The 21,642-nt window shown below is 41.8% G+C and overlaps 2 long non-coding RNA genes across 2 annotated transcripts in view; one reads left to right on the top strand and one right to left on the bottom strand.

Moving 5' to 3' along the window:
* The window catches only part of LOC121010615 (uncharacterized), a 33,368-nt gene extending 27,115 nt beyond the window's left edge, over positions 1-6,253 (top strand). Inside the window, exon 4 of the long non-coding RNA XR_005781285.1 lies at positions 5,485-6,253. This is a non-coding gene — a long non-coding RNA (uncharacterized LOC121010615). The remainder of the gene's footprint in view (positions 1-5,484) is intronic.
* LOC121010616 (uncharacterized) lies at positions 5,315-10,136 on the bottom strand. The gene is made up of 3 exons (XR_005781286.1): positions 9,485-10,136; positions 6,942-7,053; positions 5,315-5,398 (listed from the first exon to the last, which is right to left on the bottom strand). It is a non-coding gene; the product is annotated as an uncharacterized LOC121010616 (long non-coding RNA).
* Between the last annotated feature and the right edge of the window lie 11,506 nt (positions 10,137-21,642).

Below are 21,642 nucleotides of genomic sequence, written 5' to 3'. Positions count from 1 at the left end.
TGCCCCTATTAAGAGCTCCTGCACACTGTCACTGGCTGAATATAGACTATTCTCCCTGCCCACTCAAGAAAAGGCAAGGCCAGCCTGAAACAGAGAATCAGAACTGGGTAGCAGTTAATGTCGGAATCACAAGATAGAAGTTTGGAACACAGGCTACGAGTTTTAAAATTTATACAAAAGGGCAATTTGACGCCATTGTACGTTTCTAGGAATCATGTGTGAAATTTGATTATTGGTCCCTCTTAAATATCAAAGCAACAATCTTAGAGCAATTTTTTTTTTTTTTTTTTTGCATACGTAAAACTTAACTGCTATTTTTAGATCAAAGTTATGTGAAGAAAGCCTGGGTGGGCTGAATCCTGCCTCTCCAACTTTCATGAAACATTTATTATTAAGAGTGAGTCAGTGCTGAGTACAGGGAGATAACAGGAAAAGCAAGAAAGATGTCCACATTTGAGGAGCTCTGTCTAGTGTGAAAGAAAACCTTTAAACAAATAGTAAACATCTAGCATAATAAGTTTTACAATGGAGACACTCCAGCAAAGACTGACCCACAATGAAGATGATTTAGTGTTAAGATAGGAGGGGTCTTTAAAGGGGATCAGTGTTGGGGCGCCTGGGTGGCGCAGTCGGTTAAGTGTCCGGCTTCAGCCAGGTCACGATCTCGCGGTCCGTGAGTTCGAGCCCCGCGTCAGGCTCTGGGCTGATGGCTCGGAGCCTGGAGCCTGTTTCCGATTCTGTGTCTCCCTCTCTCTCTGCCCCTCCCCCGTTCATGATCTGTCTCTCTCTGTCCCAAAAATAAATAAAAACGTTGAAAAAAAAAAAAGGGGGGGGGATCAGTGTTTAACCAATCAGGTTACAGATGGATCATTTTCTGTTATGAAACCTTCAGTTCCCTATGTAACCTTGTAACTTCAGGGTATGGATAACGAATCCTCAAATAACGTGGCCTTCTGTGTATCCTTCTTTACTTTTTTTAAAATGGTTATTTGTTTTTGAGAGGGAAAGAGACAGAACGTGAGGCGGGGAGGGGCGGAGAGAGAGAGAGAGGAAGACACAGAATGTGAAACAGGGTCCAGGCTCCAAGATGTCAGCACAGACACCCACGGGGTGCTTGAACCTATGAACCACGAGATCATGACCTGAGCCATAGTCGGACACCTAACTGACTGAGCCACCCAGGCGTCCCTCTCTGTGTATCCTTGTTTCCCATATCAGGACCCCTAAGTCCCCACTGGTCTGCTCTAAGGCCAATCCTGTAGGATTCAATCAAAATGAATTTAAGGTCTCTGATTCGACTCCCAGTGAACATCCTACATCAGAGCAAAATGGGCTTGAAAAGGTTGAGAGGAGGGGCAGTGTGCTAGACCTTCACTGAGAGCCCTCAGATAAAATTAAAAAAAAAGTACATTTCTATCTACGGAGCGCTAAACATGTTGTCATCTAATTCAAACCTATGAGGTGAAGGGCACCTAGGTGGCTCAGTTACGTGATGACTTCGTTTCAGGTAATGATCTTGTGGCTCCTGAGTTTGAGCCCCTCGTCGGGCTCTGTGCTGACAGCTCGGAGTCTGGAGCCTGCTTCAGATTCTGTGTCTCCCTCTCTCTCTGCCCCTCCCTTGCTCATGCTCATGCTCATGCTCATGCTCATGCTCATGCTCTGTCTCTGTCTCTCTCTCTCTCTCTCAAAAATAGAATAAACATTGGGGCACCTTGGTGGCTCAGTTCGGTGAAGCATCTGACTTCAGCTCAGGTCATGATCTCGCAGTGTGTGAGTTTGAGCCCTGCATCGGGCTCTGTGCTGACAGCTCAGAGCCTGGAACCTGCTTCGGATTCTATGTGTGTGTGTGTCTGTGTGTGTGTGTCTCTCTCTCTCTGCCCCTCCCCCTCTCGCACTCTGTCTCTGTCTCTCAAAAATAAATAAACATTAAAAAAATAAAATAAAATAACGTTTAAAATTTTTTTAAAAATAACAAAACTGTGAGGTTATGTTAAGTTTCAGAGAGGTGCAGTAGCCTAAAATCACTCAGGCAGTATTAGAGCTGAGGCTCTAACATGCTTTCTCCGACCTCAAAGGTGAGATGGGCCCATTCTAACCAGTCAGGCAGAATTACTTTCAGAGAGAATGCCATTTTTGTTGATTGTTTCCTTCGCTGTGCAGAAGCTTTTTATGATGTAGTCCCAATCATTTGTTTTTTGTTTTTTTTTTTCCCTTGCCTGAGGAGACATATCTAGAAAGAAGCTGCTGTGGCCAATGTCTAAGAGGTTACTGCCTGTGTTCTCTTCCAGAATTTTTATGGTTTCAGGTCTCACATTGAAGTCTTCATTCCATTTTGAATTTATTTTTGTGTATGGTGTAAGAAAGCAGTCTACTTTCATTCTTTGCCATGTAGCTGACCACTCATCCCAAAACCATTTGTTGAAGAGACTGTCTTTTTCCCATTGGATATTCTTTCCTGCTTTGATGAAGGGATAACGAAGAGGTGGTGTCTGTGTGTGTGTGTGTGTGTTTACATATATTATGTATATATACATATATTGTATATATACAATATGTAATATACATATACATAGGTATGTATACATATACATAAGTAATATATGTATATATACAATATATATGTATATAGGGATGCCTGGGTGGCTCAGTCGGTTAAGCGTCCGACTTTGCCTCAGGTCATGATCTCCCAGTTTGTGAGTTCGAGCCCCGCGTCGGGCTCTGTGCTGACAGCTCAGAGCCTGGAGCCTGCTTCAGATTCTATGTCTCCTTCTCTCTCTGCTCCTCCCCCACTTGTGCTCTGTGTCTCTCTGTCCATCAAAAATAAATAAAATATTAAAGTACATATATCTTTGTATATATACATTACATATATGTAATGTATATAATGGAATATTACCCAGTCATAAAAAGAATGAAATCTTGCCATTTGCAATGATATGGATGGAGCTAGAGAGTATTATGCTAAGTAAAATCAGTCAAAGAAAGACAAATACCATATGATTTCACTCCTATGTGGAATTTAAGAGACAAAACAAACAAGCAAAGGGGGGAAAGAGAGAGAGAGAGAAGCAAATTAAGAAATTGTCTCCACTAGAGAGAACAAACTGATGGTTACCAGGCGGGGGATGGGTGAAACAGGTGATGGGGATGAAGGAGGGCACTTGTCGTGATGAAACTGGGTGATGTACGGAAGTGTTGAATCACTATAGCGTATACCTGAAACTAATATAACACTGTGTTAACTAACTGGAACTTAAATAAAAACTTCAAAAAATAAAAATAATAAATAAAATATTAATATCTAATGAGAAAAAAGAGAGAGAGAATGACATTGAATCCTGTTTCTTTTTTTTTTTTTTATTTGAGAGAGAGAGAGAAAGAGAGCAAGAGACCCAAGTGGGGGAAGGACAGAGGGAGAGAGAGAATCTCTCAGGCGTAAAGCCTGAGGCAGAGCTCAATCTCATGAAAGTGAGACCATGACCTTTGCCAAAATCACAAGTTGGAGGCTTAACCGACTGAACCATCCATGCACCCCTGCATCATGTTTCTTAAACTGGGGGGTCAGTACATTGGAGATCATTATTTGGTATTTCTTTAAACTTTACATGTATTGTCATTAGGATTTTATGTCTATTCAATATTTACTAAAGCAAATTTAAAAGGTAGAGTTAAATGGGAATATTGGATGAGCCAAGACTGTATAAAGAGGTGTTCCTGCATTAAAAAAAAAAAAGAGAAAATTTGGCAAATAGTCATTTGGCCTCAGTAGGATCCCACCAGGAATATCAAAAGTGTTCTGATGGGAGAAACACTATGCTGGGAAATCTAGAAGCAATCAGAGAGCTCCAGAGGAGTTTTCTGGAAGAGAACAGGTCACCGGGTACCCACTGGAAGTGAAGGAAATCACCCAAGCCTAGCAAGAAGCAAATCAGGGCTCAAGTCCAACTCAGATCCAGGAAATAAGATAAGGTCATGGTCAACAGAAACTGGAACTTCAGAAACAAGAAGGTAGGACCTCAAGAGCAAGGCAGAGCCTATGCTAGAACTGAACCATAAGGCATAGCCTAACTAAAGTAAGAACTCCTCAATGCCTAGTCCTCTCAAAGCTAACTAGAGTTTTAAAATCCTTTTTGGGTGGTGGAAAAAGTGGGGAAAGGGTAGGGAAGAGCTGAGGACAGTGTCAAGTATATAGGGCTATGAAGGTATGGGCACAATGATTATAACAAGTCCTAAAATGTTAGAGGGAGAAAAATACTGCCTGTAGGGGATATCTCTTGGTTTGTCCCTGCCCTTCTGGTAATAGTTTCCTGCTTCCTTTTGAGACCCCCTCCCCATCCCCCAAGAATAAAGGCATAATAATATATCCATCAAAGAGCCTTGCCCACCCTAGGTCCAGAGCCCTACCTAGGTAAATCGTACTCTCTCTCTCTCTCTCTCTCTCTCTCTCTCTCTCCTTCTCTCAGCATTTGAATCTGAAAGGAAAGATGGTAGGGATGAAAAATAATCGATGCTGTTTCACTCCTGAATCTGGACTTCAGTGGGACACCTAGATCACCAACACTGCTTTGATTTCAGTCCTTCCTGAGGTCTGTCTCGTCAGTATTTCCTGGATTTTGGAAATAGCCATCTCCCTCCAGTGAATGACTTCTTTAGATGAGCTGAGGTCGTTTCTGTTGCCTGCAACCAAAGGAGCGTCAGTGATTCAGCACTGAAGAGGAGAGTAAGATTCTGGTTCTTTTCGGAATTAGCCTTCCCAAAGGTAAAGTGGGGTTCAATGTCCTTGCAGTTTAGAGGGCCCCAAAGAACCGCCTTCTATCTGCAGAGCGGTATTTCTTCAGGAGCCTACTAAGGAAGGCAGATTCTTCCATCTCAACCTCCTCCTACCCCACTTTCTGACACAGCTAAAGAATACATTCTCCAAAGCCCAAAATTGCTTAAGTCTTGACCTAGTTCTTTAGGATCTCTTTAAAATTTAAAACATGTCTAAGTTCATAGGCTTGCTAAATAGTCTCTTTCATACTCAAAGTTTGAAAGGAACGCCAGATCTAAAATGAATGCATCATCATACAAACAATATATTTTCCTATGTACTGAAATTGAGTGAAAATTACTGTGAACAGGTAAGTATTTTTAGCTTAAATTTGATCAGGCTAAACATGACCGTTTTACTATCAATGTGATCAGGAAAATGACATTTTTCTTATGAAAAAGCTACAGAGGAAAATAAGCCTTTTGATATCCATTATGAAAGATTTTTTTCAAAATGCATACCATTTAAGAATTTACAGACTTGTATAGACACGATCATTTTTGTCCACGCCTTTGATTCAATCGCAACATTTTCATTGTAAAAATCCAGAAAGCCGTAAATGGCGAAGATAGAACAATGAGCCCAAACCTGCAAAGAGGAAACTCAAGTTATTCATAATCGTTCTCACTGGCAATCAATATGGTATTGATTTTCTATTCTTGTTCCTCTTGCAGTAATGTCCTTGGCTTGAAACTCAACCCAAGCTAGGAAATATCAGCAAATAAAGCAATTTCCAACCTAAGGAAATGGAAAGAGAAAACAAGACAGCAAAAGCCTGGATCTACTTCAGAGATGAAAATAACTGTCTGCTGTCAGTTAATTCTACGGATCAGAAAACAGTGGCAAGGTGACCCAGGCTACAAGTAGGGCCCATGTGAACCTCCGGGTTTCATTCTGATCTACAGCTAAAGACTACACCAGTATCCTAACAGAAGCACCTCCAGTGGCCAAGAGTAATCCAGGTCTCGATGGATTCACATCACCACTGCTACAAAATCTACTCCAAATGCACACCCCTCTGGCCGAGAGTCAATGGCATTGTCCGAGTACGTGAGGAAAAGTAGCATCTCATTCAAATTTAAAAGGAATTGATCAAATTGGGAAAATTTTCAACTATCATGCATTAAAGCGCAAACCATTTAAGAAGCCCTGGGGAAATTCATTGCAGAAGTGGAGCACCGTAATTTCTTACAAAATGGAACAAGTTGAGGCCTACATTAAGCAATTCACAGATAAAGACCAAAGCCCACATTTCCAACTGGGAAAACTGGATTCAAGATAAAGGAACATCAAATCACAGAGTTTTGCTTGGTACGTGTCAGTTGAGTAGTTTTGGGGCAATTCAATAAAAATGACTTTCCAGGGACAAGCTGTGGTTGCTTTCTTGATTTTATAATACTGTTTTTCATCATTACTAACCAAATCCAAGAGTTCCTACACACACAAAGCAGACATGGCAGAAGATGAACTGTGTCTGCCTCTAAAGCACAAAAGCAGTTGTAAGACATCTGCTTTTAAATATTTCTTTCCTTCAGTTTCTTTTCTAAAATATAGTTTCTGGGAAACATTTACTGTGTAACAAGGCTTCCGTCCAAGAGAAGACCACAATTATTTGACATCAAAGGTACTAAGACGGGTCGCTTAAATAATCGCCAAAGAACTTTTCAAAATAGAACCACGAAAAGATCGTTTCATTTTCCAGAATGCAACATTTGGATCATGAATCACGTCAACTTTCCCAAAGCAAGGCTTCTTGTAACCACATAGGAAATGTATATATCTTGTTGCAAATGGTAGAGTCCTATAGCCAGAAAGGCTTAAAATCCAACTTGGCAGGTAAGGGGTGCAACCCATGTCAAAAAGGAAAAAGTCAACAGCACCACACCCACGCTGAAATCTGCAAAGTCCGTAAGGGTGGTTCCCTCTACTCAGGCATGCTCACCCTCTTGTCAAGCATCTCTCTTCAGAATCTTCCAGACTGGTGACAGAGTGATTTCCTGAACTACGCCTACACTGACTTCCTTCTGCCAAAGCATGGAATAAACCTGACAGCTCTTTTCCCTTCAGCCCACCTCTGTTGCATGCACGAAAAACCAAAACCAAGACCACCCTAAGCTTTGTAAGCACATACCTTTTAATTAATTACAGTAACTCTGACGTGACACTGAGGGATAAGTAATTACTCAGATATTTTTCCGTGCTGGAGTTTTCTACATTCATAGAGTCATGGAGCCTGAAGTGACCTGCAAATTACACAAATATATTGCTTTGGCTAAAACACACATTTAAATGACTATGTAATATGCCCTCATTTATGTAGAAGGCAAATGGTTCCTGTTAATTATTTTCGAATTAGGCGATGGTCCATTAGAATACATGATAGTAATTCGATGTCAAACATATAACTGAATGAGAGCTGTTAGGCCGTTTGTGGTAGATCTGATGTTGGTATCAGATACCACTGAACTAGATGACCCCACATCACATCTTCTGGACACTCCGGAACATACCATCCTTTGAAGTAAAACAGGTGCTTAATGGGAATCCAGGCAATGCAACGCTTTCTGTCAGGTATCAGTTGATAGTCATACTGTAACTGGTAAGAAATTGGTAAGACGAGTGAACACAGGGAAACTCCTGGCAACAGATGCCGATGGAAATGCGGAGAGTCTGGGATCGGTTATCTATTGTGCCAGGATTTATAAGCAAGTATTAAGACACGCTTCTCTGGCTGCCTATTCATTCAGATTTAATCATATGATCACCTGGAATGAAATATCCACTGAAGATAAGACCTTCTGCAGCCCCATGGCTAATGCCATAACACAATACACAGAGCCTGAGGTGAATGTTGACACGTCCAGTGTCTCCTGGATCCTTTCTGCTTCCTGTCCTAGTGTATCGTTCCTTACATTCCCATTTCACTCTTCCAAGGGTCCTGGCACGGACAATGAATCTCAGGCTCAACCTAGGATAAGGATTGAGGAAAACCGGACAAAAGAATTGCTCCATTTGGTTCCCAAAGGCTTGAAGTTGGTGAATGACAGCAAATTCCTACAGCCAGGCTTACAAAACACACACACACACACACACACACACACACACACACAATCTTCCATCTCTTTAAGTTGCTGGACTAAAATGGCCAGACATAAAATTCAGAATTTGATCTGGTGGGCTGTTGAATCATGTCCACGGAATCCACAGCTCTTCTCCATCTCTTGTGTGACAATTAGAGCAGTTGTGGAAAAAGAGTGGATCTATAAGGAGAGCAATGAGGATACGTGGAAGGTGGAGAATTTCTCAAAGGGTAGTCTCTTTCCTCCTTGGATAAGTCTGCAACCATCTTGCTTGAAGCGTTTGTAATAGCCTTACCTGAGGAAGTTCTCACACAAGGGAAATCTGAGTCCCTGTGCCTGACCTCCACCGACCCTGTTAATCTCCAGGCCTATAATTAGAGCCTGTAGAGAATAGCCCTCAGAGATTCTATTTGATTTCTATTAACAACAGCAATACCCCCTCTGGGCCTCGAGAGGCCTGCTTTCAGCTCCCAGAATGACCACAGATTTTCACCTACAGGTCTCAGACCGGAGTCCATACACGTGTATCCCTAACGCATGGAGAGGAGGCATGATGCCTTGAAGAAAGCACCCTGTAATATGCTAGTAAGTTCTATGATTTTGTTTCCAGCTCTCCACAAAGGAAACTATTCATTCACCAGAACGACTTTGCAATGAGGAGAGGGAAATACCCCGTCCTCTCAGGGGTTGTTGGACATTGGCTCTGAGCTAACACTAATTTTTGGGAACGCTAATTTTGGGGAGACTGTTGGTGTGGTCCACTGGTGAGAATGGAGGCTAAAAGAGATCAGGTAATGACTATAGTTGCGACCTGAATCCAGCTCGTGGAGGCCCAGCAGGTTCCTGATCACATCCGATGATTTTCCTGGTTCCTAAGTGCACTATCCGTACAGATAACCTCAGCAATTGACCAAATCCCGGCACTGGATTCCTGACCCTTGAGGCACCAAAATGTGTTTTTCCAGCGTAACCATTAAGAGTACTCCGTTCACTATCAAAAATACACTGGTTTTAGTGATAACTTTGTACGGTCACCCCAGCCCATTGTGGTAGGAAGGACCCAGGAAAACTCTTAGAACTTCCTCTTCCCATCAGAAAGTAAATTGAAAGCCATATCATATCTTTGGGAGGAGGCTGGGAAAGGTGGGGTAGAAATACAAAGTTAACTGCTACCCTCAAAGACTTAAAAGAAGCAGAGGTAGCTCGTTTGACCCATGCAGAAATCACCTGAGTCTCCCAGATGTGTCTTAAACATTCTCACCCAGTTGATGATCACGAACTGAATCTGTTTTTCAAATCAAAGAAGCCCATCCAGACATCATTTCTTTACTGGAGCAAATAAAAACAGTTTTTGGTTTACGCCTATTGATCTCACCAATGCTATTTCAATAAATAAGCTCAGAAGGTTATTATCACTTGGCAGGAGCCTAGTATACTGATCCTGTACGGGAGCTCTTGAACTCTATGCCAATTTGGCCATAGCGTCCTTGATGGTCTCATCATTTCAGAGGGCATCACGCTCATCGAATATATCGTTTCCTGCTGAGAATACCCAGTAATAGAAAGTAGCAATGACTTTCGATGGGCCTCTCACCTGTCTGAGGTACATAGGGATATCCTTGTCAATATGAAAGACAACTTAATACGCCTTGCATCGGACAGCGGTAAAGAAAAAGTTGTAACACTTGACAAGCCTCATTGGGTTTTGGAAGTAACATATGATACAGGTGTGCTCCTTTGATTCACTTACAAGAAAGCCCAGTGGCTGCGAATTTTGAGCGGAACGTGGGATCTGAGAAGGCTAGAAAATATAAGTTTCGCAGTAGGCAGCACTTTATGACCTAGTGAATCCAGAAGGACTCAAAAATTCCGCAGCAGATTGGAATGCTGTCTAAATCCTATAAAAATTCCAATAAACAAACCACCGTAGAGGCCCCTAGGGTGTTTGAGTGTAAGCACACACTCTTTGACAAGTAATACTTTTCCTTTTGAGAAACAGCTGTTGGCTTGCTCTTGGTTCCTGGTAGGGGTTGAACACCTGTCCTGAGAACTCCATTCATGAACCTCCTATTGCAAATGAGATGTTTGTAATAAAATTGGACACTCCTTGAGACATTCTGTGCCTGCGATGAGCCGGTTAACACAGTGGTGACCCTGAGACTCGATAGAACCTAAGCACAGGCTGCTGCAGAGCCCGCTTTGGATCCTCTGTGTCCCTCTCTCTTTCTCTTCCCCTCCCCCTCTCGCACCCACACGCCCTCTCTCTTTCTCTTGTAGAATACATAAACTTAAAAAAAACAAACAAAAAACGGGCGCCTGGCTGGCTCAGTTGGTTAAAAGTCCGAATTCAGCTCAAGTCGTGATCTCGCGGTTTGTGGGTTTAAGCCCCTCGTCGTACTCTGTGCTGACAGCTCAGAGCCTCTGGAGCCTGCTTCAGATTCTGTGTCTCCTTGTCTCTCTGTCCCTCCCCTGCTTATGCTCTGTCTCGCTCTCCATCTCAAAAATGAACATTAAAAAAAAATTAAAATAAATAAATAAAAATCTGATTCCGTGAAAGCAATTTACATTTAGCACAACCTGGTTTCAAGACAACACAATTTCTGTGTTGCAAAAGAATTTTGACAACTTCCTGCAATTTATTGAAATGAAATTTAACTTTGGGGGAGCAGAACATCGTACTCTAACAAATGCAGTGAGAAGTTGACTATCGTATTTCCTTTAGATACCAGAGGTGACCAGTTATGGGAGTTCTTGAATTCAGTATCCAGAAATCTCCTGAGCATTTGTCTAGATTCCACTGGAGGGCTGAGGGTACTGTGCAAGTTGTTGCCTCCAGAAGCCTGAGAGAAGGAGACTGAGCAGGGCAAGGTAAGATATTTCCCTTAAGCGGCTGGTAGTAGCAGCATCAAGGAGGTGAGTATACATCATGATGGAGGAGGGATACCAACGACAAAGAAAAAGTGATGAATGAAGTCAGATGTTGGGAAAGCAGAAATAAATCTGAAGGTAGAAAGGTCAGGGGGAAAGCTTTCTGCATAGAGTTCACACGGGACGCCCAAGTAGCTGTGTGGCATGGGAACAGCCCAGAAAAAGTTGAGGCCATGTGAGACCAGGTGCCTGGTCAGCAATCTTCTGGGCCAGGGTGGGGAAGCTGAGTTTCAGGCAGCAGCTTATTAGCATGGTAAAGTGTCTCGATTTCAGCCCAGGCATCACTGAGCACCAAGCCTAGTGGACTGTGGAGTTAGGTCCGCTTACACCTGCGGACGTGCCCACAGCACTGTCACTGGGAGGCGAGCTCTGCCACTGGGGGATGCCTCCCATATCCCTTTCTGGGTCACTGGGCTACCTGTGCCTGTGAAGAAGAAAGGTGATCCCCTCTGCCTCCTCAAGTAACATGAGGATTCTCAGCATTTCTTCCTCCTGTATTTGAAGATGGAACTGAGCTGCTAACACATAAGGGGGTTCCCTCCACAACAGACGATTTGTCTTCCTCTGACACATTTGAGAGATTAGAAACTGTTCTGTGACATATGACTCCACTGCCTTTACATGGCTGAAATAGCTTCAAAATTCTCAAGAGCAAGGACAGTGGTTCTTATGGGCAATCCTGTTTATCGCGTTATCAATACAAAATTCCAACGGCTCACAAGAGAGAAGAAAGGATCCCAAACTTAGACTTGGTAGGGAAGATATGGAGTAACTTGAAAGAAATTGGTGCTGTCGTTTGGAAGGTTCTAAATAACACCGTTTAAATAAAATTCAGGAAGAGACACACTTGGCTGGCTCAGTTGGCAGAATGTGCAATTCTTGACCTCAAGGTTGTGTGTGTTCAAGCCCCATGATGGGTGCAGAGATTATTTAAAAAGAAAATTTAAAAAAAATTTTTTTTAAACATTTATTTATTTTTGAGACAGAGAGAGACAGAGCATGAACGGGGGAGGGGCAGAGAGAGAGGGAGACACAGAATCGGAAGCAGGCTCCAGGCTCTGAGCCATCAGCCCAGAGCCCGACGCGGGGCTCGAACTCATGGACCGTGAGATCGTGACCTGAGCCGAAGTCGGACGCTTAACTGACTGAGCCACCCAGGCGCCCCAAAAAATAAAATTTTAAAAATCAGGAATAACTTCATACAAATGGTACCATAACTTAAAGCCAAAGTTATTTTCTATACAGTGATTTCTGAATTCTAAAGTGGCTTATGTTTTTCTAGTTGGCCATGGGTTCATAAAGACCTTTAAGTCCCAACAACTTAACGTTTGATAACTTCAAATGCATTATGTATAATTCTGTATTTCCGTGATGTGGTTTTATATTTTGTTAACACGTTTTCATTGAACGTTTTCAACCTGCAGTTGACAGTAGCGAGTAGGCCAAAATAAAAATAAAGGAACCGTTTATTGAAATTTCATTACACGAATAAGGAAAGACATTACCAACTTCTAAACCTGACATAAATGGCAAAGGACAAAAACTTTTTTTCAACATAGCCATAATCGATACCTTATATAGTCAGTGAGTCCATACCTCACCGTTTCCTATCAGTAAACAAAAGAGACCCCAATTCTTGCCATCATGGAATTTATGCTATGGTTATCTCTGACTTCTTTCCTCCCTGTATTTCCAGTATTTACTAGCTATCAAGACTTGTCATACTGATTACTGCATGATTTCTTAAGTTTATTCTTTTTTTCCTGCTTCCCTAACCAATGGATTGATTGAGACTTTCATTACTATTTTTTTTTAATTTTTTTTTAACGTTTATTTATTTTTGGGACAGAGAGAGACAGAGCATGAATGGGGGAGGGACAGAGAGAGAGGGAGACACAGAATCGGAAGCAGGCTCCAGGCTCTGAGCCATCAGCCCAGAGCCTGACGCGGGGCTCGAACTCACGGACCGCGAGCTCATGACCTGAGCTGAAGTCGGATGCTCAACCGACTGAGCCACCCAGGCGCCCCCTTTCATTACTATTTTTAATGTTTATTTATTTATGACCAGGTAATCCATGCACATTCATTATTTTAAAATATTATTAAATACTAAATATGAAAAAGTATTCAAGCAGTGAAAACTATCTCTCCCACACCTGTCTCTCTTCCCAAAAGGCAAGCTCCGTTTCCAGTTTTTTGTATCTCTGGACAGATTTTTCAACACCTAGGTAAGTGTTTATTTGTATTTTATGTACATAACATAATATATACTCTATTTTATAGAATAAATGTATACTCCATATATATTTTGTTGTATGTTAGTTTTTGAAATTAATATATTTGGAAGATCTTTCTGTATTAACACATACTAGCCTCATTTTTTTTAATTGCATGATAAAAAAATGGATGTATACCAACCCACAATTTGCTTAAATGGTCCACTATCATATTAGGCAGGACAGCCTGGGTTATATTACAGAAGCAAATAGTCCTACAAATCTCAGTTGTTTATTTCTTGCTTACAAAATGTCTGTTGAGGTTCTGGGCAACCGTCCAGGGCAAATGCCTTTCCATATGGCTACTCAGTGATCATTTGTTAGCGGTCCCACCATCCTATAGCTGTACCGTCTGGCACAAGTGGCCTCCTTACTGGATGCAGCAGAAGAAGAAAGTTTTGGCCCAGAAGTAAACCTACATTGCTTCAGCCTAGGAGAGATGCACACACCCTTGATGTGACCAATTTGCCAGAACTCGTCCCATGGCCTCTCATAACTGCAGTGAGAGTAGGGAAGTAAAATCCTCCCACGTACCCAAAGGAGAGGAGAGCTGACCATGCAATTAACTAGAAGTCCACTGAAAAGCTATATTTGACAGCCATGTTATTGGTCTGAACTCTCTCAAGGAGGTGCCTCACGTACCTTCCATGTTTAATAAATATATGGTAGGTAGCCAGCTTTAATGGCGTATTCATAACCATTGATGGCATAGCCAGTCAGTGAACTGCATTTTGCAAGTATAAGATGGGTTGGTCAAACAGCACCATCACAAGGGAGATCTGAATTATCGCTACATTTTCAGGAAAGGCAATGTTTGAGGATGGCAAATGTTTGAGGAATTACGTTCATACTCATTTGGTTCATAAATGAGTACATTATATAACCTTCTGGAGATTCACAGCAACAAGAAAGATAAATGAGTATACCTATGTTTGTAACAGCATCATTCACAATAGGCAAAGAGTGGAAGCAACATAAGTGTCCACCCACAGATGAGCGGATAAACAAGTCATGGTCTATCCCCTACCATAGGGTATTATTCAGCCTTAAAAGGGGAGGAAATTCTGACCCGCGTTACAACATGGAAGAACCTTGGATAGACTCAGGGATGAACACGGATAGGACATTATGCTAACTGAAATAAGCCAGTCCCGTAAAGGGAACTCCTGTATGATCTAGGAAGCACCTCGAGTAGTCAAACTCAAACAGACAGAAAGTGAGCTAGTGACTGCCAGGGGCTGGGGAGAGGGGGTGGGGAGAGGTCAAGGGAACTGGGAGTTCGTGTTTAATAGGTCCAGAGATTCAGTTTTTGCAAGATGAAAAGAGTTTTGGAGGTAGACCGTTGTGCAAAGGTGTGAACGTACCTAAAGCCACTGAATCGCACCCTTTAAAATGGTCAAGATGGTAAATGTTATGTTATGTTATGTTATCCTGATTAAAAAAAAAAAAAAAGAAAGAAAGACAAATGAGAAAACATCTTTAAAAACTGGCTGCAAAAATTTGGGAGCAAACTCTAAATAGCTCTGGTTCCTTAGAGAAACTTAGGAAGCCGTTGACACAAGAGCAGTGAATGAGCCAGCTGGAAAGAGATTGTGGTCAGAGAAGAAGAAATACGAGTTGATGATTTGGAACGTAAAAGAGTCTCAGGTGGGGGCGGGGGCGTCTAGGAACTGGCCATAGGAGCAGGTGGGTGAAGTGGAGTAAAGGAAAAACGAATGGAACATTTGCATGTCAAAGAACAAAGAAGCCAGAATGCTGGACAGGATATCTATACGGATGTTGAAATCACCCATGAGGATGGCAGAGTCTGAAATAAAGAGGAAGGCTGTGAACAAGGGGTCAAATTCCATGAATGAGCAAATAGTTAAGAGAGGTTCTCTTATTTGATCAACATTCCTAGACTATATTTAATCTCTGGATATCCAGCTTACACCCAGTGAGCTCATAGAAGGTGGCTTGTATAAATGAGAATGACAGTTGGCTAGCTGAGAGGAGAAATGCAGGCATTCCACGGACTTCCCCAGTCTGCAAGAACAGCACATTCCTGCCCTTTACAAAATCCGTACGGGAAAGCACATTACAAACGGAAGCTATTTCGTGAACACAGAATGAGAGACACACAGAGAGAGAGCAGTGGTAGTTGAGAGGGGTGGAGGGACAAGTGTAAGGTCTAAATGCTTTAGACCCTATGATAACCTGACTTATCAGCCTCTGAGCTATGGTCACCTGCCACAAGGATTGGGTCGAGCAGTTATAGGGCCTGAGGATCCCCTTCCCCACTGGATGTGCTGAGCGGGTATTGCTAAGTTTTTTTTCTCTGACCTCTCCCTTTTTCTTAGGAGTCAGCATGAACTTTTGTTGACTCGTTTCTTCCTTTAGAAAACCAATTGCACTGGGGCGCCTGGGTGGCTGAGCTGGTTGAGCATCCGACTTTGACTCAGGTCACTTCGGGTTTGTGGGTTCCATCCCGGCATCAGGCTCTGTGCTGACAGCTCAGAGCCTGGAGCCTGCTTCGGATTCGGTGTCTCCCTCTCTCTCTCTGGCCCTCCTCTGCTCGTGCTCTGTCTCTCTCTGTCTCTTAAAAAAAATAAAACCTTAAAAAAAATTAAAAAAAAAAAAACAGAAAAAAAACAATTGCAGATAACCAGTAACAGTATGATTAAGGAGACATTCTGTCTCTGGCAGTAAGGTGGGCATTTGCTATGGACTGAATTGTGTCTCCCCTCAAAAGTACATGCTGTAGTCCTAATCTGCATTGTGATGGTATTCAGAGGGGGGTCTTCAGGATGTGATTTATACCCTTAGGCAAGGAGAAAGGCACAGGAGATCTTTCTCTGAGTGCGCGCACCCAGGAAAGGCCATATGAGGACAAAAGTAGGAAGAGAGCCCTCATCAAGAATTCGACTGCTTTGGGGCACCTGGGTGGCGCAGTCGGTTAAGCGTCCGACTTCAGCCAGGTCACGACCTCGCGGTCCGGAGTTCGAGCCCGCGTCGGGCTCTGGGCTGATGGCTCAGAGCCTGGAGCCTGTTTCCGATTCTGTGTCTCCCTCTCTCTCTGCCCTTCCCCGTTCATGCTCTGTCTCTCTCTGTCCCCAAAATAAATAAACGTTGAAAAAAAAAAAAAAAGAATTCGACTGCTTTCAGACTTCTGTCCTCAGAACTGGGAGAAAGAAATGTTTGTTGTTTAAGCACCTAGTCTGTGGTATTTGTTGTGGCAGCCGGAATTATCTGACACAGGATTTTTCTTATATCATTCATTGGTATTGGTTTTAGTAAACTCTAAGAGCAACGTCTTTGCCTTACTTTACAGCAGCATTATTATTTTGTCACGTTCAGCTTCTTAAAGTTTCTGATGTTCAGACTGTCTTGTTGGCCCTATAATTATTTCTCTTAATTATTCTTTCATTAATCCATTCATTTCATTGAGCGGTCCAAGTAGAAAGCACTTTCATCATCGCTTTCTGCATTCAGATTCCAAGAATCTGAACGTGAGCTGTGTCCATCGTGGAGAGACCCGAATCCCTAAAAGAATGGTCTCTGATCTGGACCCAGGTCCACTCTGCGGGAAATGAGTTCTTAGGCTTTACTCTGGGGGAGGGTGCCGCCAATTAGATTTTATGTGGGTATTCGTCCAATTTTGAAAGGCCATTTTTACTTACTGCATCTTACTCTTTGTTGAGAGGTGATTTAACACTTTCAAGTCTCTAGAGAACCATTCAAGAGGTTATCACATTAAGAAGAAAGTAGTCCGTAGTATCCCAAGTATGAAATGGCTTTTCATTCACCTATCTCAGCTCCAAAGTTTCAATTTATTTTCCCTTTTAAAATGGATAGCCCTTGGGGCGCCTGGGTGGTGCAGTCGGTTAAGCGTCCGACTTCAGCCGGGTTCACGATCTCGCGGTCCGTGAGTTCGAGCCCCGCGTCGGGCTCTGGGCTGATGGCTTGGAGCCTGGAGCCTGTTTCCGATTCTGTGTCTCCCTCTCTCTCTGCCCCTCCCCCGTTCATGCTCTGTCTCTCTCTGTCCCAAAAATAAATAAAAAACGTTGAAATAAAATAAAATAAAATGGATAGCCCATTAAACATGTAGATGGGTGGCAATGTTGATATGTATGTATTATGCCAAATTGCTTAGATTTGGATTTTTAAGCTTAAAAGCAAAACTTTCCTTGTAAGAACAATATCTATCAGTTACCAAATCGTTAGAAAATACAAGAGAGTAGAAACCAGCAAAATAAACCAAGCAACGGTCATAATCCCATTCTTAGTCACATTTAACATTTGGTTGCATATCTTTCCAAAATAATTTTTTATCTTTCTCTGGTTGTGTCTCTTTTCAAACATTTATTAGGTGTCGTAAATGCAATCATACACACCATATTTGGTAACTTGTTTTCTGCCTGTATTGTGAACACCTTTCTATGTTGATACATAAAGATCCATATCTCTGGGTAACAGCTCTATGGCATTTCCTTGTACGCCTATGCCATACTTTAATTATTATCCAGAAAACTGACATGTAGGTGGTTTCCAAATTTTTCACTCTTATAAATAACTCTGCTGTGAACATCTTCATGCCTATACTTTTTGCAATCCACTTTTTTTTAAGTTTATTTTCATTTATTTTTGAGAGAGAGAGAGAGAGAGAGAGCAAGCAGGGGGAGGGATAGAGAAAGAGGACGACAGAATCCCAAGCAGGATCCACACTGCCAGCACAGAGCCCAACATGGGGCTTGAATTCACCAACCTTGAGATCATGACCTGAGCTGAAATCAAGAGTTGGATTTTTAATCGACTGAGCCACCCAGGCACCCCTGCAATTCATTCTTTGGGGTAAATTTGGAGAAATGGAATTTTTCCCAAGAAAATAGTTTCTCTGCTTATTGTCATCTGTACAAAGTTCGTTCTGTTTCACTATCTGACTCCAAGTATGTGAGAGCGCAGAATTTTCCGTACCGTCACCAATATGAGGCATTATTACTCTCTTTTTCCCCCTACCAATTGACAGACAAAAATGGGTAATAACTTTGAACTTCTACTTGAATGTAGATTTGCCATTCTGGGAAACCTTACGAAAAAATAAGCCACGAAATGGAGACTGAGTTTAGTCGCCTCTGGATATTGGTCAGTTTCGCCATTTTATTCCTTGCCCTGCACGTCCCTATTTTTGTTCCCTGCTTCATTAAGGGAGAAAAAAAAATCATCTCTAAGATGGAAACAGAGCAACAGCCCTTTTATTTCCAAAATTAGTACCACCAACTCACACACCCAAGTTTGAAACCTTGGAGTTTCCCTCACACCCAGTGTCTCGCTCCGTAAAATAGACCTTCCTCTTGAAATGTGTCTTGCGTCTAAACTTCCATCACCATAGCTGATGACATCTTTATTTTACCCATTTCCCAGGCCAAGTTGACATACTGCACTGTCTCTAACTCCCTACCCAATCTTTTCCTCATACTAAACTATGTAAGTTATTACACGTGCCATATTGTGACATGTGTCCTTCCTGGTATAAAGAGGGATCTTTTCAAGTGTATATATACTTACAGGGTAAGCTCCTTACCTCCACTCTTGCCCTTTCTACAATATCCATCCCCAAATGTGTTCCATGTGGAAGCAAACCGCCCTATAGTTTCACATTTTCTCCTCATTACAATCCAGTCAGGCTCCACCTACCCCCACCCCCCCATTTTGAGCAATCTCTTTCAAAGGCCAGAATTATGTGTTTCATTTGTTAAAAATAAAACTAAATTCAATTATATACTCCCCCTGACCAAAACGCCCCTCTGTTGTTAGAAAAATGGCCAAAATCTTTAGTGTGATTGACAAGGACCTATCTGTCCTCAATCTCACGTTATACTTCTTTCTCTGTATTCCTGATACATCAACCGTTTCTTATTTCCTTGGACATAGCATGCTCCTATCCATTCTCTTGACTGAAACTCCCTCTCTCTCTCTCTCTCTCTCTCTCTCTATATATATATATATATACACCTTAGCCTGTACAACTCCTACTTCTCATGAAGTCTTATTTTAAATATAGTTCAGGTCCTCCTGATATATGATCCTGTTTTCACAACAACACCTGTCACAAATGTATTTAATTAATTATTAGGATAGTTGTTTAATGGATCTCTTCTCTACCAAACTATAAGGTCCAGGAGGTAAGAGAGGGCATCTACCTTCTTCACCTTTGTATTCCCAGCACCTGGCACAGTGACTGGCCCATAGAAGACATTCCATAAATGTGTGTGAAATGGACGACAGTAAGATGGAAGGAAGAAAGGGTGGAGGTCGATGTCTTAAAGTGACATCTGAAAACGAGAAGTTGAGGAAATTGCTTTTGTGATTATGCTCTTCTCTGTGAGGTAGGAAATGAAAACATCTGCAGGTAACTGAGAATTTGGAAGTGGGGTACCTGGGTGGCTCACTCTGTTAAGTGTCTGTCTCTTGATCCCAGCCCAGGTCTTGATCTCAGGATCGTGAGTTCAAGCCCCACATTGGGTTCTGTGCTGGGTGTGGAGCCTACTTAGAGTGAAAGAATTTAGAAGTAGACAAGAGGGTGTCAGAGCTTTAAGGATAATGAGAAATATTTTGGAATAACATGGTGAAGAACTGGAGAGTTGGCTAAGTAACATAAATATCTTTCCAGGCCTTGGGAGATTTGAAGTTCACAGTCACGACTTTGGGCAATATTAACCTGTCTAGTGTACCATTTTCTCCACCATCATGTTGGAGCTTGAATGAGCTTGGCGAGGAGGCAGAAGAGAAGAACAATGGAGTGAAGGAAGTTTGGGATGTTGGGAGGAGAATGCTGAAGTGTTGAATTATAGTAACTACACTCGATAAGAAAGAAAGTAAAGTCAAAGGGTTGATTGTCAGAGAAAGATAAAAGGTCAAAGGACTGGAGATCTAATGAGGCTTTAGAAAAATTGTGGTGGGAATATAGTTCAAGAAGAAACTGGAGAAAGAGGAAGTTTTGGACCCAGCACAGAATACTTAAATTAGTCATTCTGATGGTGGAGTGTTTTCAGTTCATTAAAAGTTGCAAGGAATGACCACAGAAGTGGGTGGCGAAGGTGCTGTGAATAAGTCATAGAAGATGTGGGAGGCAGGTGACGGGCCATCCAGGATACTGAGTCACCTATGATGAAAACGTAGCTCACAGTGGAGAATAAGAGTGAGCTAGGTGCCAAACATTTCACAGGATGGAGGGGAAAGGACCAGGATGTTGGAAATACGGTTCTGGAGCTTCCGAAAATTGAATCTATGAAAGCATATGAAATTGTCGGAGGGGAGTTCAGAGAGTCAGAAAATGAAATATCAATACTTACAAAGCAAGGGAAGGAAGCCCAGTACATCGAAAGGATGGAACATCATGGTCAGAGAGGGAAGACGAAAACCAATACAAAGTGTTGAAGGTAAAGGAAGTCACAGCAATTGGGATGTGCCTTGCATATATTAAAAATGAAAAATAAAAAGAGACGTCAATGAAATCAATGGTTGAAAAGAGATAACGATTCTATTTGGCGATTAATGAGTTGTTGGTACTCATGGGGAGGTATACAGTGAGTACAGGCATCAAATCCAATATTTTCATTTTAGGTACTGTTTCCGATTTTCAGAGAAATATCATTATTAGGCATTCGATGAGAGGTTCTATCAGGTTTTTTTCTACATTAAAGCACCTGTCACCATTATAATTATACATTGGTTTTACAGTTTCTTGGAAAACTCCATCTGCTCTGGATAGGCGAGTGATTTTTTTCTGTCCCAGTCCTCCTACCCTCCTTTTTGTTATAGCTTAGGCTAGTCTCATGAGAGCACTGTAATTCAACTGCTTTCCTTTGAGAAATTGTCACATATTAAAAAGATGTGGTCCCATAAATTTGGAAAAGCCACTGTAGCATTATTAATATTTAGATAAATGTCTTTTGCTGGGTATCTATGCTTGGCTCTATTGATTTCTTGCCATGTGAGTGTGATCTGGCTTAGAACATGTACTATGTGGTGAAGTATTTACTTGAAGATTTATGAAGTATATATATATTTTTTATACTAGAAGCAGAGGAAGGTATCAACCATTGTATCACCTGAGATCATCTTTTAAATAGTGTATTAAGGATTTTTACTTGAAAACGCATGCCATCTGGACTATATAGTACTATGTTTTTGGAGGCAAAAATACATACATAAGAGCACATAGAAGACAGTCATATTTCAACAGCCAATATCTATTGGGCACCTGCTATGAGCACGCCCTGTACTAGGCACTCTGGCTGGGACAGGGCCTAGGGCAGAGACAATGCTGCTTCCAGAAGATTGAAGCCTTCAGGGAAAAGCAAACATTAAACAAATACAAACGTGATGACACAATCCACTATGTTAGTAGAGGTTTTTTTTCTGAAAATCAAGAAAGATTAGAAACGATGATATATTTGTTCCCTTTTTTTTTTTTCTTTCAAATTTTGTATTTAGAACAAGACTTTCATTACCGGAAAAGATACAAAGTTCACTGAGTGAAAAAAAGGCAAAGAAAGAAACATTTGGG

This window comes from Herpailurus yagouaroundi, unplaced genomic scaffold (assembly GCF_014898765.1).
Source record: "Herpailurus yagouaroundi ecotype Mexico unplaced genomic scaffold, PumYag 192, whole genome shotgun sequence".
Lineage (NCBI taxonomy): Eukaryota > Metazoa > Chordata > Mammalia > Carnivora > Felidae > Herpailurus > Herpailurus yagouaroundi.
This window is presented reverse-complemented; position numbering and strand designations above follow the sequence as displayed.